Below are 12697 nucleotides of genomic sequence, written 5' to 3' on the forward strand. Positions count from 1 at the left end.
ATATGCAGTCAAACTTTTTTTTTGTACGACAGACAGGTAAGTCCAATTATGGTACAATTTTACTATGTATAACTAACAATACATGTACATAATTTTTTTTAAAGATGGTATAGTGATATTAAACACATCTATATCCGCTGGTAGGGCATTTAGCAAGGTCATACCTCTTGTCATGCTATGTTGGGCAATGACATCTGTCCGACCCTGCGGTATACAGAATAGGTCGTGGCTACGATTTCGACAGTATTTATCAGGAACGAATAAGCCACAGCATGACAGGAGATATGGACAATCGATAAGGTTTTTTAGTAACTTTAATTGTAATACCATGAGTCCGGCATTACGCCTGGTCTCCAGGCTTTGGTAATTTGTCTCCTTTAGCAGTTCCACGTGACGCATGAATTTCGGATATATTCCGTATGATCGCATGTAAACATACCTTAGGAATTTTTTTTGAATTTGTTCAATCATATTTATGTATTTAAGTTGATAAGGTATTCAGACAGTACTGGCGTACTCCAGCTTGCTTCTGACCACTCCGTTGAACATGGCGGTCATTGCTTCTATGTTATTGAATTGTTTGCAAGTTCTAATTACAAAAATCTTGGTTTTGAAAACTGAGAGTTTTGTAACAAGCCGAGGTAAGCTGCACTATGTGGTTTAAAAATGTCAGCTTGGGATCAAAGATCACCTCAAGGTCCTTGATGATGTTTACGCATGTTAGTACTTCACCATTCATTCTATACTGGCAGAATAGCGGATTTTGTGAACGACTATAAGTCATAACAACGCATTTTTTTATATTGAAATTAAGTTTATTATCTACCGACCATATCATGATTGAATCTAGGTCATCCTGCAGTTTTGAATAATCATCATCTGATTCGATTTCCTTCATCAGTTTCATGTCATCCGCGAATAGTAGACATGAGCTGTGACGTATGCAGTCCTGAATGTCATCTATCAGAATAATAACTATAATCTATCTATCAATTATAACTTTGTTATAACGAGCACAAGGGGACCGACTGAATTTGCTCCTTATAACTTTCGCAGATTTTATGACAATTTTACATTGTGCCCGATGGATAGCAATGGTTCACATAGCCTACAATCTTACACAGGTAGTGCTATAAAAATATTTATCCATCCCTTACGGGATAGGAATTTCTTGAATAATTCCCCACTATTTTTTCAACCCATTTATGTATTCAGAAATTGTGTTGATAAAATTATTTTCTCGGTATATCAGTGAATCGACCTCGTTATAACAGTCGACAATTATATGAAGATAAGACTGAACTAAAATATCGCTTTGTAATTGCTCATTATAGCCGTGATCGTTGTAACCAAGTACGACCGTATTTATTTTTCACCATAGTTCCCTTTAACACTAACACATTTCTCCCAAAGTGTAACAAGTTTTGTCATTCCGTCACTGAAAAATTCTTCCGACTTTTCTCAAATCCAGGACTTGAGTGACCAGGTGTATTGATTATCTTTGAGTAGAGGAAAAAAATAAAAATCCCAAGGTGTAAGATCGGGGTTATAAGGAGGTTGTGGAATCAATTCAAACTTCAGATTTTGCAGAGCCTCTTCAGAGAAACTAAAACAAAAAAAATTTGTGGCTTGCTTCTAAAAGTGCCTACGTCAGTTTTTCAAATTTCGTGAAAATTTATAGACTTTGCTCCTTTATTTTCTAGGATTTTCTAGTATAATATTAGCTCCTGAAAATCATAAAACTCTTCTCCAAATCGAAAGGTTCTTTTAGAATTCAGAAAGTTAACTTTGAGACGAAATTGCAAAAAAATATATCCAAACTGAAATTGCCTTTTTAGAAGCAAACCACAAAAAATCAAGCGACATCTTAGCGTCGTTGAATCATCTTCAAACTGTTATATGTAAGCAAATAATAATGTTTTTAATCACTTTTATTGTTTAAATAACAACCGATATACTTCGTGAGCAATGCTCACTTCTTCGGGGTTTATTTAAAAACAAACTAAAACTGGTTTTAAGTAAATCCTATGGAAGTGAGCATTACTTACGAAACATGTTGATGACTGGTCGAGGGCTATCCGAGGGACATTGTGGTAGTGGGAAATTTTCTAATATTGTTAGGTAATTCGTAAATCAGGAATGTTTCTTTCCTAAAAAAAAAAAATGTCAGTTGGTATTTAAACAATAAAAGTGGTTATAAATATTCTTATATATTTAGATAAAACAGTTCGAAGATGATGATGATTAGAGATATCCATTCATGGTATTAACGATATTTTCGCAAATTAAAGCGATAAATGGTGTTTTTAGCGATAATAAAAAAGATTTTTTAGTCGCTATAATCTTGTATTGACAGATCGTAGAACGAACATGACACACTCTACTGTAGAAACACGTGCCATGTTCAGTTTCAATCGATAATGCAATAAACATGTTTCAAGTGATTTTGCTAAATTAAATGTTTTTCCCCTCTTGCCGACTCCTATTCCTTGACGTTATCCTATTTAGCTATAAACGATATGAAAATGCAAAATTAAAGCTATTTTTTCAAAAATTTATGCTATGAATGGGTGTCTCTAATGATGGTGTAACAATATGGTAGTCCGTTGATTATTTTTAATTAGATATGCGCAAAATAAGTTTGCTTTGTTTGAAAAAGAATATTTTAATGTGTGAAAGCCAGACGTCATCAAGATAAAGGATTAAGCTATTTGTTCGTTCACTAAATCTGTTACATTCGTCACATATTTACATAGTATACAGCCGCTAACGTGGAAGTATAAATGTATGAGCTTAGCGGCATATATAAAGTTCACCAGGGTTGTCATTGGATATGAGGCTACGTTTTCTGGTTCAGCAATGTGTATTCCAAGGTCTCATCTCGCCTCTCCAATCTCCCTTGGTTCCCTGAAGGCCCCACAATGGAAGAGTCCACTCCCCCTTGGTTTGCTGAAGGCCTCACGAGGGAAGAGGGCCTCAACTCTCCTCTCCACTCCTCCTTGGTTCCCCGATGGCCCCACGGGGGGTACAGTCCACTCCCCCTTGGTTCCCTGAAGGCCCTACAACGAAAGAGTGAACATGAAGTGGACAACTAAAGACATTAATAACTTATAGCCGAATACAGCGAGAATTCACACCTAAAAATTACGTTACTTAGGTCCTGTGCAATGCATTGGATTGACTTTTATCAATTTCCTCTGGCTAATAAGCTCTTAACTCTAGTCCCAATCAGAGGCGGCTTGTGATTGAAATTGCCAGGAGTACATTTCACTTATAACCTAATATGTAATATATATTACTGTAATATATATAGCTATATAATATGTAATATATATAGCTGCACATATGTGTAGCTAAATAATTAATGGGGGTACTACTTCATTCACTCCACTAAGTTACACGTGTATAATTTTTTATTAAAAACAACCGCCAAAGCAGTTTGTCAGCAGGTCAATTTGACAATATTAATCATAGCATCAAAAAACACATATAACTAGAAGCCACAATGTAAAAAATATATACAGAAGAATAACATTTCAAGGACGGCAAAAATACAAAGGCACAAAAAAAATTCAAAATGCACAAAATATACCAAATATACATCAGTTATATACTATATATTCAGACTTCAGACACAACGATTTTGGTTGAACGACAAAAATTGAACAAGATTTCATTTCGTTCAGACGTTACAATTTAACTCGAACCGATATTGTTAATCAAGATGGCGTCAAGTGAAATTATCGCTGCGTGCGTCCCTATGATTTAAATATGAAAAAGCACAAAAAATGTGGGCCAGAAAATGAATTATAAGGAGAAACGAATTGAGTGCTTTTAACACTATTGAAAGAGATGGTGTTAGAAGATACCGAAGGCTATTGCAATCATTTGCAAATTTCGGAAGAACAATTTGATGTATTGCTGTCTAAGATTCAAGAAAAAATCCAAAAACAGGACACAGTTATGCGCGCGGCTGTCCCGGCAAAAACTAAGTTACGAATTACGTCAAGACCAGGCAACTGGGGATTCTTTTTCAAGTCTGGCTTATATGCACAGAGTTACAAAAAATACGATATCATTGTTTATAAAAGAAGTGATCGTTGCAATAGTTGATGTCCTAAAATTTGTTATGAAGGAAAAAAAAAAATATTTTTTGAAACATTAAAAAATAATATTATTAATTACAGTGTCACGGGCATTCTTTTTTTTGTAAACGTCTTGCTTCTGATCCCAAAGACAGGGATGGCTTCGGTATAGATCCATAAATCTGAATATCACATCATCCGACCAGTAGATGATACGATGAAGTAGATGCCATGATGGTAGGTACTAGGTACGCATAAATAAACCATATCTAATATTGTCTTTAATAATTAAATATTACAATTTGAGGTTTTACTCACTAAAGTTATTCCAAAAAATAAATATTCATCCTAGACTTGCAGAAAAGTCAATAGATGTCGCACATTAAAATTAAAATAAGATGTGTTTATCTAAAAGACGATGTCTAGATTGCATTTAGTTTGGGTTGAATCTTGCGATCATACATAAAGATAGTTGCCAGTAAAAATATGCGGTGAATAAAATGAATACAATGTTGGTAGTTGTTATTCGAAGTATCATACAGTTCAATATACAATTTACAGCGCCCTTGAGGTGATTTCTCACGAAAACGGCGCTATATAAATTAGCCAAATATTATTAATATGACCGAAGGAGATAGGGTCCCATTAACTCAGTTGGTAGAGCGGTGCCAAAAGCAGGGGTCTTGGGTTCGAGTCCTATATGTGACCGTATCTTTTTCTGTTCAGATTTTCGTTTAGGAATTGCTAACATTGTCTCCAATAATTAAATATTACAATTTGAGGTTTTACTCACTAAATTTATTCCAAAAAATAAACATAACCTCTCACTAGAAACGTCTTACGTCTACTTTCGACCGCAGGGTATTAAAAATCGCAATGGACTTGAAACATAATATGTTCACATATTTCAATTCGGCAGGAAAATCGAACGATGACTCATACTTGAACAACAAAAGTAGACAGGCTTTCAACTTTCGTTGCTCAACTAAAAACTTGATCAACTCTATTGAAAGGGTGTTCATATTTGTTGATTAGCTTTCAAGTGTCATTCAATACAGAGTCGTTCAACTAAAATCGCTGTGTATGAACGGGGTAATAGATATAATGAGGTCAGCATGTTTATAGGAACACACACACTCAAAGGCACGCAAGTAGTTGGGTAAATAATACCTCTCCATCAGCATTGGCAAAATCATCTTGGGAGTAAAGGACATGCAATTCATCACTGAAAATCTTGTGAAACTGTTTAAGTTTACCACTCATAAGTGCTAATGTGTGAATGTTGTAGATTAGTAAAGTAGAAACATTGTAACTTAGTGTTGTTCCTAAACGAATCAAAACACAGTGGTGCAAAAATTTATTCAAACATGTCTTAAGGCGCTTCGCGTATGCGCCGATAATGTACCAGATGAGTTATATGTCTACACTGCTCCAACACATGATTTGCTGTTATGAGCGTAATTTGTCTCGCTCATGTCACCGTTTCGGCAGGACGATCTGTCTCAATACAGCCCGATGCTGTCCCTGTAGTATGTTAAATGTTATAAAGTATGGTAACTTTTTGTACATAACGATATGTGCACAACTCGTTTGTGCTTTTGTGGGTGTCTTGTCTTGAGCTCAAATATACTTTTGTATATTTAAGGCACAGATGTCGTTGTAAGTCATTTGAAGGCTGAAGACAAGTAGTGCAATGCACAAAATATCCTCATACTAACGAAATGCCATTGGTCCCAATAGGTTTACGAATTATTATAAGCAATAATTAGTCACCTGAAATATCCATACAAATTGAAAATATTTCCCGAGTAAAAATAATTCGACTTATTATTGCTTATAATAATTTGTTATCCTTTGTGCTACGTATATAGACATTAGTTTATCATTTAAAAAAAAGTCTAAATATTTCACCAATAAATGTAGATATAATATGTCTCGAGGCCATCTAGTGGGAAATTTAGCATTAACAAAGCCTTTCCTACAAAATAAAGTTGGTTGTTTACGGGTGAAAAAAATATAATAAGCAGTAATTGTTGATTGAAGTACTAGTACATATTGAATTATTTGGCGTATTGGAAATAACCGACGTAGCTCAGGGGTCCAGAGCACCTGACCGGACATCAGAAGGTGCGGGTTATACCAATAGGTTTAGATTAACTTACAAACACACATAAGATTATTTTTACATTCCCAATAAGGGATTACACATCCCATAAAGCATAAAGTGGCTAGTGTTAAATTGGTTGACTGCATGTGGTGTGCCTGTTTTATGCTTTCATTTCTTATTTCGAACTCATGTAAAGTTGATGTTCTGTTCAACAATATTTTCGAATTAATAACAGTAGAATTTCATAGATGGCACTGCTGCCCACGAAATGAAATTCTTTATTACTGCCACCTATGAAACAACAAAGAAAGATTTGTATAGGTCAATTTAGCATAGAAGTCACGTATGTCATAATATATAAAATCTTTTAGTTACATATTCCAATGCAGTTTTAATCATAAATCTTCTTTATAATAGGTTTGTTGACAAGGCAGGTGACATTAGTCAATAGCCTTATGCAACATAATTCTGCTACAATACATGAGATATTATGTACAGGACCGACAAAAAATAGTGGAAGATTCTTTTAAAACTTTTGCATTACAAATAATAATTTTCTTTTTATATAAAAAAATACCTTAAAATTTGATATCAAGTTTTATAAAATAATATTTTTCAAAAGGCCTGGTTTTGGAAAGGCTTGATGTAGGGTATTACAAAATAGAAAATAACTGGTAAAGGTCAATTTATGTGGTCAAGTAGGTATATTGTGTTGCAGATGTATGGAAAAAAATCTGATTTTATTGAGGTTGAACTTTCTGATAATAATTTTAACTTATCATACGGCCTCAATGACCTCTGTTTTTGACCGATTTTTATAAATGAAGATAACGTATTTAATTTTATATAGATTTTTTCGCATTTTTCTTAGAATTTAAACATAGTATCTATCCAAAATAGTAGCTTTAGTAGTTCCAGAGAGAGGTCGTATATGATGTCATCATTCTAGTATCTTCTGTCTTTTCATTTACGTACAAGACGTGCGAGAAGGAAGAGGACGATTGTCAATGACATAAAAAAAAAACTGGCTATTCAGATCTGGTCACCAAACACGGCTAAAGCCATTTCAAGCAAACTTTCAACTCTGAATGTTGGTCTTACACCAGGGCAACACTGAAAGTATCTTCCACTATGGAACGAGCGGCAAGAATACCATATACGATATTATTGTACACAAATTCATCAAATAAAATTTACTTGCGCGTGCCTAAATTTGAATCCGCGACCTTTGGTTTGCTAGTCGAGAGCCTTACCCCTCGACCACGGAGGCCATGAAGTGGGGATTCTACATTTCCACTCGCTCCTGGCAGTTGGGAATCTTGTGCGGAATTCATATATTTTATTTTAATTAAAGATGACCTCTCACAAATACCTCTATATACGGACGGGAGACATCACATTTGAAGTCGATTTTGTGGTATTTTGTTTCAGAGTATATCGAGTTCAAAGTTGAAATATTGAATTGTTATACTACTAGTTTCTGGACACCGTGTATAAATTATCCAATTATAATTTGACAATGCACAGAAATTTTGAGTAATAAAAAAACCGATTAAGGTTAAACGCAACGCTCGTTGTATTCTACGTGTTCACAGATGGCGTTAATTAATTAATTTTGTTTAAATACGCTTTTGCAAGGTATTGCTTTACAATATTAAGACAAATCATTTGTTTGCGCCCGTATATACGCAATATGAATATGAATAAATAGTTTTGTCCAAATAAAAACTCAATTCTATCGAGAAAGGCATACAAATACAATATTGGATTGAATCATCGGTAAAATATTGTATTTGTGTGCCTTTCTTGAAAGAATTAAGTCTTTAAACGAACAAAACTATTGATTCATATTCATATTGCGTATATACGGGCGCAAACAAATGATTTGTCTCAATATTGTAAAGCAATACCTTGCAAAAGCGTATTTAAACAAAATTAATTAATTAACGCCATCTGTGAACACGTAGAATACAACGAGCGTTGCGTTTAACCTGCTTTACAACAGGAAATATCATAGAGTTGGTAACTATCGAGTGATTGATTGATATAAATGGGTTATCGGTAAAATGATCGTAATCAAATGATTGTAACTCTCAAATGATCGTAACTCTCAAATTATCGTAATTCTCAAATGATCGTGAGCAAAATTATCGTGATCAAATGATCGTAAGCAAAATTATCGTATGCAAAATGATCGTTATTAAATGATCGATACTCTCAAATGATCGCGAGCCAAATTATCGTAAGCAGAATGATCGTGATCAAATGATCGTGATCAAATAATCGCAACTCTCGAATGATCGTGAGCAAAATTATCGTGATCAAATGATTGTAAGCAAAATGATTGTGATTAAATGATCGTGATCAAATGATTGTAAGCAAAGTGATCGCAAATCTAAATAACAGTAAACAATAAACATGCAAATAAAATAATGCACGTACAGTATATAAACAGCATTTAATTTTTTTATAAAAGTATGATCAGGTGGTAATTTACAATCAAGTGGTAATTCACGATCAAATGTAAATTTAAGATCAAATGGTAATTTACGATCAAATCGTAATTTATGATCAAATGGTAATTTAAGATCAAATGGTAATTTACGATCAAATGATAATTTATGATCAAATACGCTTACGATCTTTTGCATGCGATATTTTTGCTTACGATCATTTGATTACGATCAAAAACATCCCATATAAATTATTTCATTGCCTAATTAATCATCACCAAGAACCATAAATGTGAATGATTGAAATCATTTTGATTTCTTTAAATATTGATTTGAACTTAAGATTCTATCAATAATAATAATAATTTAAGACAGAAATCATTCAGTGCTGTCATTTAGCTGGTTTCCTAGTTTTTATGGACCTCCTTGATCGAAATTTTACCGGATATTTTTTCCAGAAATCCGTTGTTAAAAGTATTTATGAATAATTTTTCATAAATCATAATTTGGAATTGTTTCAATGTTCGGGTCACTAATTTCTGTTTTGTTTTCGGTAATGAATGAATGTAAATCTTGGAAGCGGAAATTAACCCACTTCCCGATATCCGATCGAGCTGTAACTCGGCAGATAGACTCGTTGTCGATGATAATGCACTGTATCATATTCTCTTGGTGTCAATCGCATACACACACGCGGACATACAGGGTGTCTATCGGTAAAGTGCACTAACTTCGGGGGGTGGTTCTACATGATTTTAGAAATAAAAAAGAAAATAACTTTTTTCGAAATTCCAACGTTTCAAGGTAGTTTTTAGGTAAAAAAGTTGAAATGTTTGTATGGGAAAATGAATATTCTTCTATGGAAAAATATGTATAAGTTTAAAAGACATTATAAAATAGTTTATTATTTTTAAAAACACTTGTTTTTTAAGGGTTGATTTTTTGTATGTTTTCATTTTCCCATACAAATATTTAAACTTACACATATTTTTCCATAGAAGAATATTCATGGAAAAATGGGAAAATGAATTTTTTGTATGTATTCATAGCGTATAATAAAAAAGAACATTTTCTTATTCTATGATTTGTAGATAGAATATTAGTGTGAATGTTTTTCATAACAGTTTACGAATAAGAGTTTGAAATTGTAAACTTTTTTTGCTGGAAACTGATTTTTACGGAAATTGGATGGCAACAAGAGATATTTTCAGTGGTGATATAGCCCATTATGGGGGGCGGATAGTGGCTAGTAAATTCACCTAACGGTCGCCGTACTTTTAGTGCCAAAATCTTGATTTTTTTAAAGAGTTCCCACAGGGTCTCAAACCAGCCCTGTCTCTGCTACGTTACGTTTGCGTAAATTAGTTGAAGCGCGTTGAGCGACCAATCAGTAGAGATAGTAGGGCTTTTTGTCAGTTAACCCTTCAGGTCTCGGAAGGACATTACTAGCCACAAACATCATATTCCATTATAGCCTCTGAAGGACAAATCTGACCGGGGCGTCAATACATTATAAAAGCATTTTTTATCTTTTTGAAGTGAAACTTCTTTACGCGCGTCATGCAATTTCGAGGACCGGAGTAAAACCGACTCATGACCGTCACGAAAAACCGTGATCATTTCGCTATAAGGGCCTAGCTAATATTATATACCTAGTTTAGGTCACTCTCCAAATTCAGCTTCGCGGTCTACAGGTAGAGCGCCCGACTGTCGTCGTGAAGAACCGAGGTTCGATCCCCGCTTTAACTATTTTTTTTTTCTTTTTGTGATTTTTTTAATACGAGGAAAAGTGATAAAATGCTCTCGTGCTGCGACTTTTAGATATTTTGACTATATGATATTTTGGTCGAAATATAGCTTACAAATCGAGCCGGTAGAATCGCTCGGTATTTTGATTAATAATTTTTATTTTGAATAATTAAAATTACTAATCAAGGCCGATAACGCGACTAATTACCCTCGCAGACGTGCGTGACAAGTTTTTTTAGTAAAAAACACAGCCGTAAGTGAGTTTTTCAAAATTTAGAAATGTTTTTCAAATTCAGACTCCATACGGGTATGAGACTGTTAAAACACGATAGATCTTTTCCAAAACGGACAAATATACGGAAATATTTTGAAAAACGACAGATATGACTTCACACTGCCGATATATCTTCGATTCGACCCTATATAAAGCGTTAACGAGACGTTATGTGATATTATTCATTTGCCGTGTTTGAAAACGAAAAATTTGCGCGGGACAAGTCAATTGAGGAGTACACGTTGTACACGCGGTTCTCGTCGCGCGAGATACCTCTCCTCGCGGTCTAGAGGCAGAGCGTTCGACACTCGTTATGCAGGAACCGGGTTCGAATCCCATATTTTTACAACTTTTAATTTTTTTTTATCACATGGTACTTATAAATATGTCAATAGACAGAAAAAAAGAGATAATGATATGAAAAGAGAGAGAGAAGAATACTAAAAGTTTCACTTCCGTCGTGCGTAGGCTTGCCACACACTGTATTTTTTTTCTATAATGCGTAGATATGTGATATGTTCGCCATTGGAGAGATAAATAAGTATTCTTCACAGTTTTTATCAAATATTTATGTATATTATTTCATGGATAAAATTTAAAAAAATGTCAAAGTGCATGGTTACGAATTGGCGGAATTTTTTTATTGACAGTTGAAAGTTAAAAAATTATTTATTGTACAAACGACATAAAAATGAAGTGACAGTTTTATTACTAATTACCTACAATAAAGGAATATGTTTTATAAATACAGAATTCTTTCAAAATTATGGTCATCCCGAGTCAAAACGATCTGTTAAGTTTTTGTTAACATTTTCATGTTTGATATTAAGAATTTAATTTTAAAAAGATCACGTTTTTTTCAAATGCAAATATTTGAATAATATACATTTTAATGTAGCACATTTTAGATACCTGGCGAACATTCCGAAATTCCAAGAAAATTAACAATGTCGTTGGGACTAGTTGGTAAAAACATTTAAAAACCTGAAGGGTTAACCTGCCACTTAAATATGCCGTATAAGTAAAGAATACGACAGCATCAAACCGATCCATACAGTTTCATGTTGATCTTACGCAATACCACGCGACTGGTCGTAGGTAAGGTAGATTTACCTGGCCAGGCAGATAGGTATCTACTTGGCTGCTAATTCTATGCGCGGGTCATCGCAAGCGAATGGGCATGAAATTGAAAGTAAATTGTGGAAGACAGTATACAGGAGTACGAAACTGTGGCAATGACACAGTAAAAATCCCACGAACCTACCTACCTAAGAGTCTCGTACAAAGGGTCGGTAAAAAATCGACAAAACCGAGTGCGGTATAATGAGAACCCACCGATCAGTATATTATTATATTTGTATTGTGGCCTGCAAACGGGTCGGGAGGAGAAAGGAAGCGATGAGATGTGTGAATTTCTTAATCTCACAGTAAATCCACAGTCTCGTCGTTGCTATGGTGACTGATTCAAAATCTTTTGTTATTGTTTACGTGTTTACATTCGGCCGTCTACTCAGAATCTTTTTTTTTTTTTGTATTAGGCAATTCACCCTAAAGAGAGTGCTATGTGCCGTTAAAGTTAAGGGAGATGGTTATAATTTTATGGGAAATCTATACGGGAATAGGAAATTTCAAATATTGAAGTCATTCAAGTCTATGAACTTGTATAGAACTGAGAAAATGCGAGAATTGTTGAGAGAAAGTAAATAAGGAATACTAAGGGGAGATTGGTGGGTGATTTTTATAAGTAAACGATAAATGCCTTTGAAAGATGAATGATTTTTACAATTAAAGAAAACGTGATCAAGAGTCTCATTTTCCATGCCGCACTGGCAGAGTGGACTATCTAGGACCCGGATTTTAAACAAATGGGATGCAATGGAGCAATGACCAATTCTCATTCTCGAGATACAGGATATAAATCTTTTGGATTTTTTCTTGCCGTGGAACCAAGGTTTACTAGGAATATGATTTTGTATTCCAGCATAAAAAGAACCAGTTCGGGTTTTCGTATCAGTCCAATTTTCTTCCC

Source organism: Hesperophylax consimilis, chromosome 2 (assembly GCF_061612785.1).
Source record: "Hesperophylax consimilis isolate HC1 chromosome 2, BYU_Hcon_1.0, whole genome shotgun sequence".
Classification (NCBI taxonomy): domain Eukaryota; kingdom Metazoa; phylum Arthropoda; class Insecta; order Trichoptera; family Limnephilidae; genus Hesperophylax; species Hesperophylax consimilis.